The sequence below is a fragment of the Haemaphysalis longicornis genome, unplaced genomic scaffold, assembly GCF_048455015.1.
Source record: "Haemaphysalis longicornis isolate Haplotype H1 unplaced genomic scaffold, Haemaphysalis longicornis Haplotype H1 scaffold_5, whole genome shotgun sequence".
Taxonomy (NCBI): domain Eukaryota; kingdom Metazoa; phylum Arthropoda; class Arachnida; order Ixodida; family Ixodidae; genus Haemaphysalis; species Haemaphysalis longicornis.
Window position 1 is genome coordinate 211031845 of NW_027526385.1, and position 7296 is coordinate 211039140.

Genomic DNA, 7296 nt, shown 5'->3' on the forward strand with positions numbered 1-7296 from the left:
GGTCGGTATGAGTGGGCCGGTCATCGGTCGGCGGGGGGCGGGGTGGCGTTACCGCATCCGCACACGACGATGTTGCCGCGGTGTGGGGGAGGCGGGTGAACGAGTGCGCTAGGCGACGACACTTCGCCTCTTCAAACCGGCGGCATTCCTTCAAGACGGACTCAACGGAGGAGCACTCTTTGCAAATCAGCAAATTAAAAGAATCGTCCGCAATGCCCTTAAGGATGTGCCCAACCTTGTCAGACTCAGGCATTCTTCTGTATACTTTTGAGCAGAGCGCCAAAACGTCCAGAATGTAAGCCACGTACGACTCGGTGGATGACTGGACACGAGAGGAGAGGTCTTTCTTTGTGGCAAGCTGGCGCGCCGTTTCTGCTTTCGCTGATCCCAACTGGTCAGCCTGGATTCGTTGGTTTGGAACCACACCAGAGCGGGTTTTTTTAGATTTAAGAGTAAATTTGCCAACATGCAAGTGTCATCCCACCGGTTGTGGGTACTGACGCGCTCGTACATGCTGAGCCATTGATCAATGTCCTCATCGTCAGCGCCAGAGAAAAAATTCCCCCGCATTTCCCCGAGGGGGAGAATGTGAAAGTGCGAATGCACGGTTGTCGGCCCGCTTGCGGCGCTTGCGCTCGGCCCCCGCAGCCCACCGCCTCGCCGCCTTTTCTTCCATCTCTTCCATCGGGTTTGTAGTATCACGTGTACACCACGCAGTTATCAAGCCGCTATAACGCCGCTGAGTCGCCAACGCACGCCGCTGACGACGTAGTTTGAATGCGTTAAAGATATAAGGCGCGTCTAACACTGATATCACCGTCGCGTCCGTAGCTTGGTCGGTCGGACGAGAACCGGCGTATTCAGCATGGTATGGCCGATGGGCAAAGACTTTCTTTTTTAAATTGCACACGGGTACACTTTCAGTCGCTACTTGGATGAATGAAAGGGGGCTCTCGGTTCCATGGGGAACCGACTGCCCCATTTGCAAACAACCCGAAACTGTGGAGCATGTTTTTCTTCATTGTTGGGCCGCAGTGTTCCTTTGGGATGTCCTCCAACGGTCACTCCAGAAAGATTTTCCACTTAGTCCACACGGTATTTGTTTTTTGTGCATTGATAGAGAGGATGGTGTACCATTTGACAGTGTCATGTTGTTAGGTCTGCACAGCATTTGGCGTTCTCGCATGGCTTGGCTGCATTGCGATGTCGACGCGCGACCAACGAGACAGTATTTTAGGGAAAGTGTGTCACAGTTTGTTGAAGTTCAGAGAGCGAAGAACTCTCCGCCAGAGTGGTTGTCAAAAATTGAACCCCTTACTACGCTTAGGGAATTTTAAATAACAACACCGGCCCTGGGGGGCATGGCGGCATTACTGTGATTTTTTTCTTTGTCATTGTACCTGGTACCTTGTGTTGCTGTCCGAGATGAGCAATAAAGAAAAAAAAAGTAGCTTGGTCGGTAGAGCGTCGCGCTGCGGCCGCAAAGTCCTCGGATCGAAACCTGGCGCCGGATGCTGTTTCTTTTTTAAATATAGAGGAGCACTGCGGACGCCGCCGACGCCGCCGCCGCCGACGCCGCCGGCGGTGGATGGTTTGGGGTCGCTTATAAAGTGCATTCGCACTTAAAAAAGCCAGGGTTGCGAGGTGGGGAGACAATGACTATCGGGTTGGGGGATGCAGGCTCACGGGTTGGTGGCATCGTCCCGCGATGGGTGTGACGTCCTGACTGAAGCTCCGTGTTAAGTGCGAATGCACTTCTTAAGCAACGCTGAATCACGCGTCTACCGCCGTCCGTCCGTCCGCACCACATACCAACTTAGGGCGATTGGCCAAGAAGAGTTCCTAATTTCTTTAGCACATACCCACTTAGGGCGATTGGCCAAGTAATCTGAATCACGCGTCCACCGCCGTCCGTCCGTCCGCACCACATACCCACTTAGGGCGATTGGCCAAGAAGAGTTCCTAATTTCTTTAGCACATACCCACTTAGGGCGATTGGCCAAGAATCGGGCGTGAGAAGGGCTAATGCACCCGCTTAAAGGAGTACTGACACGAAATTTCAAAGCTGAGATCCGCTCTAGCAATCAAGTACAACGACAACACAAATAGGTGTCTGTGCATGGCACATACCCACGTGGGGGATTGGCCAGGAATCGAGCGTGAGAAGGGCTAATGCACCCGCTTTAAGGAGTACTGACACGAAATTTCAAAGCTTAGATCCGCTCTAGCAATGAAGCACAACGACAACACAAATAGGTGTCTGTGAATAAATGCATCTTTCTTTCGTTGTAGTTGTGTGTGTGTGTGTGGGATCTCTCTTTCGCGAACATTACCGAACCGCGCAAACTCAACTCCTGCATTCGCACTTTCACATTCTTCCCCTCGGGGAAATGCGGGGAAATTTTTGTGCCAAGACTGGCGGGACAGAGGTAGGAAAGTTGCACCTCTACCACAAGATGTAACATGGCAATGAAGGCAGTTCTCGTAATAAAAGGTATTACAGTCAAATACAAGCCGGTGGGCAAAGCAGATCCAATGTCCTCGGAACTGCGCGCATGTCCGCAAGGCAAGCAGCGTCGTCGTCGTCTCCCAAGGCTGTGTACAAGCTTGGCATTGGCGCATATCCCTGAAGGAGAGGTTGGCCATAGCTTAACACTTGGATTGCCAATCTGCCAAGGCCCGTGACAATATAGTAGAACCTTTTTCCAGTCCATGGGCTGTCGTCGTCATCTTAGTAAACAAAAGACAGCAGCTGTGCGTTTTTGTGTCGACTACCGCAACTAAAACAAGATTACAAACAAAACGTGTACCCTCTGCCTTGAATGAATGATGCTATTGATTGCCTCCATGGGGCAACATACTTCTCCTTCATCGACCCCCCTCACCAGAATGGTGGCAGCTTGCGATCGACGACCTTGACCAAGAGAAGACAGCCTTTGGAACACCAATTGGCTACTATCAATTAAAACAGTTGCCGTTCGGCCTCTGCAATGCGCCAGCCACATTTGAACTTATGATAAACACTCTATTACATGGTTTAAAATGGTCCACATGACTCTGTTACCAAGATGACGTCGTTGTATATTCCCCCGATTCTGACACTTACCTTCGCCGACTTGCCGACGTGCTTGATAGGTTCCGATGGGCGGGTCTTCAGTTAAACTCGAAATAATGTCGCTTCGGACACCTTAAAAGAACGATTCATAGCCACGTTTATGATGCCAATAGATTAAGGCATGACCCAAACAAATTCGCGCCGTCCCGCACTTTCCTATGCCGCAGTCGACCAAACATGTGCGGAGCTTTGTCGGCCTGGGATCATACATCTGCCAGTTTATACAGGACGTTACCACAGTCGCCCGTCTCCTCACCAAGCTTCTTCAAAAAAAAGCGACATTTTCTTGGGCCCCGATCAAGCAGGTGCTATAGCAAGCTTGGTTTTTCTGCTTATAGCATCCCCTTGTTGAGCCAAGGCGGTGCAGGAACCGAGAAATTAACCTCTCCGTGGTACAAACAAAGGAGGGTTCATTTGTGTGACACCCAGGACAGGAGTTCTACGTTCGGTTTCTACAGGGGCGAGCCTTGTGCAGTCTAGGCTCTTCATTAGGGCACGGCTCAACTTTCCTACGATGTTTGTAGCGTCAATAACGTTACCTGTAGGCAGAATTGTGTACGAATTCACACCTGGAGACAGAAACCACAACTTTTGGGTTCAAAATTGGTTTCGCATGATTAAGGATAATTTTTTTCAGAATAACTTGAAGCCTTTTATGATGCGTATTGGGTAGATCATGCCTGTTTAGTACACTGTCATTTTCTGGTATTGCGTGTTTGCAGAACAAACGAGTTTTCTGTCGATTTCGAGGTTGTGACGGCTTGGTGCCCCTAATCTTAATCAATAACTTCGGCTTTGTACTATATTTTCCGCATTCGTACGTTGCGCAATCATTGTCGTGCTTTCTGCGTTGAACTGTCAAACATATTCAGCGCCTAGGAAAAGGTCTCATTGGTGCAAGAAACAGAGAAACGAAACCCCCTCGACTACTCGGAAGTATACGACCTTGGGTTCAAGAACGATGGAAGCCATAGACCCCACTGATGCCGACAGACGTGCCTATATACCGAAGGGCCCATGATACTATTGACCACAGCCGACTCTCATCGCGTGCTGTGTAATCTTGGTGAGTTAATCAAGAGCCGCATTTCACTTTGTAAGAATATGATGGCGGACGCCGCAAAAGAGAACAGTTTATTGAAGCTTCCTGCTATCACAATCATTACTATAAAACGACAGACACTTCGTGCAATAATACAGACAATTCGAGCAGAAGCCCTGGCAGCAGTGACCTGCTCGCAGCGTAGTTACCTAGAACTCAAAAGCTTTCTTTACCGCCTCCAACAGCACGAAGCCAAGCCTAAAGAGTAGGACAACGGCCTTGCACCATACATAACCAGCGGAGGTCTGGAGGAAGAATTTACCACAGGCTCTGAGTGGGAAGAGATTATTTTCGACACCTGGACCAGTTTACGATGCGCTTTAGAACAACTAATAAAAAAAGAATCTCAGCGTACTACTGGTGCTACATCTCTGATTTTTCGTACTACATCTCGGATTTTTCATTTTTCACTTGTATCGAAATCAGGGAAAAGGCTGATAGGTAATCGATCTCCACATGATTCAATTGTGACGCCGCCTTATAAGATTATGGACATCGTTAGTGAAGCCATTCCGAGTGAAGCCTCACCGGACAATTTCCAAATAGCGAAGCCTGGATGCATTTGTAAGCAGCACTCAGAGAAAAAGCCGCATGTCAGTGACCAATTTCAGTGTCGGTTACCTTCAACAGACCTCAGCTTGAAGCAGGTCCCACGGAATCGAAATCACGAGAAGTTTCAGCGTATACATAGGGCATACATGACACAAGCAAAAGAAAGTCTGAAAAACTGAGCCAGAGAACTTTCTCCTTGCCAAAAGTTATGTGCATCAGTCAAACCTTTTTCTAGGCGCTTAATTCTTTTGACAGTTCAACTTGGCAAGCGCACCAATTATTGGGCAACGTACAAAGGCCGAAAATGAAAAGGAACACCGAAGTTCTTGATTAGGATTAGGCGAACAAAGCAGGCGCGCCCTCGGAATCGACAGAAAACTCGTCTGTCCTGCAACAGACAAGACCAGAAAAAGACAGTGAACCCAGCAGGCATGATCTACACAATACTCATCATTAACGGCTTCAAGTCATCCCGAAGAATCGTTCACTTTCATGCGAAACCAACTTTAAACAAAGAAGTTGTGGTCTCTGTCTGCAGGTCTGAATTCGAACAGAAGTCTCGCTACCTGAAACGTTATCGACGCTACAAACGTCCTTGGAAAATGCAGCTTTCCCCTAATAGAACTTGACGAAACTGACCATGCCAGTGAAATGGACTACAGGGATAGGACAGCTAGTTTATTCACTCTTTTTGGGCCAGGAGGGTGTTGTGAAAGAAGTTTCCCGATTCCCGCGAATTCTGACATTATTATCATCATAATGTAAATTGATTTTATGGTATACGCTCTGCACGTCCTGGCCATTTGTCTTCTGGTTTTGAACACGCTATTAAGGGGTATTCTGATCAATCCTCCCCAACAGAAGTCCAGAAAAGCGTCAGTGGCCACGGCGTAGGTGCGCTTCTGGCACAACAACAATGTGGTGACCAGCGCTATATTGCACATGAAAGTCGTCTTCTGTCTACACCCGAGCCAAATTACTCCATCACAGAACGCGAGTGTTTCGCCTTGGTGTGGGCAATTGCCAAATTTCGCGCCTACCTTTAGGCCCTGCATTTCTCTATTGTAACGGATCATTATGCTTTATTCTGGCTTTCCTTGTTGAAGGATGCGACCGCATGTCTGGGTCTGTGCTTTAAGCTTTCAAGAATACACATTCCCCTTCGCGTACAAGTCTGGCAACCGACATCAAGATCACGAATGTCTCTTCCACAACCCCGTCGACCCACCTAATACGTCTACGCTTTATTCCTATGGGTGCGTCATGCCAATGGATGATTTCCTGCGCATAGGGAAGAGGAACACCGCACAATTGAAGAGATGAGGATGCAAAAGCGAAACCTCGATTCACGCCTTCTTACTCCAGGATGGCGTGCTGTACCACCGCAAGTTTCGCTCTGATGGTTCAGCCTTGCTACTTGTTTTCCCAGAGCACATGTGGTTGTCGGTACTACAGCATCTCCACGACGTTCCCGCCGCTGGTCACCCTCGTTTAATTCGAACCTATGCCCACACACACCGCCGCTTCTACAGGCGTGGTTTGTGCAAGTCCTTGTGGCGCTACGCCCGCACATGCGGCTCTTGTCAACGGCGCAAGACCCCACCTGTTGTGCCAGTTGGGCCGCTACAAGCGACATATGTCCCAACTGAACCATTCCGTCAGTTTCGCATTGAATTACTAAGTCGCTTTCCAGAATCGAATTAAGGAAACAAATGGGTTGAAGCTGCTACGCACTACACCACGCGTTTCGACATTACTTGTGCAATTCCGGCAAGCTCTGCGACTGAAGTTGCAGATTTTCTCATCCGTGACGTCATTCTCAAGCATTACGCCCCTTGACAACTTTTTACCGACGGCGGTCGGTACTTCTGTCCAGAGTTGTCAGCGACATTCTCAGTTCCTGCAATACCACCGACAAGAATTTGACTGCCTACCAACCTTAAACAAATGGTCGTATGGAACGTTTTCACCGAACACTCACGGACATGCTCTAGATGCTCGTGTCAGCTGAACACCGAGGCTGGGACAATGCGTTAACTTACGTCACATTCGCCTACAACTCTTCTCAACATAGCACGTCTGAATACTCTTCTTTTTATGTCCTTTACGGACGTGAGTCGACATTTCTCATGCGCACATTGCTTCTTCCTGCCCAGCTGCAACGTAATACCCTAACGAAGCAATCACACGGGCCGACCTCGTACGGCAAGTGGCTTGTGCGAAACTCTCAGCATCCCAAACGTCGCAAACGTTCGTCACTATTGCTGCCAGAGGAGCGTTAGCTATTACCCTGGAACAGTAGTTGTGCCCCACTGGTCGATTGGGCCTCTGTCAGAAACGTCTTTTTGTTACAACGGTCTGTATAGCCTTTCTCGTTAGGTTACAGATGTGACATACCAGGTTTACCCAGTACTGCCAACCTGTTCACCAAGTGCCCATCAATAAGATATGTTTCATGTAGTGCGAATTAACCCCCACAGCGCGCCCCACTCCTGTTCCTGCTACCTATTACCGGGACAGTGCTTTT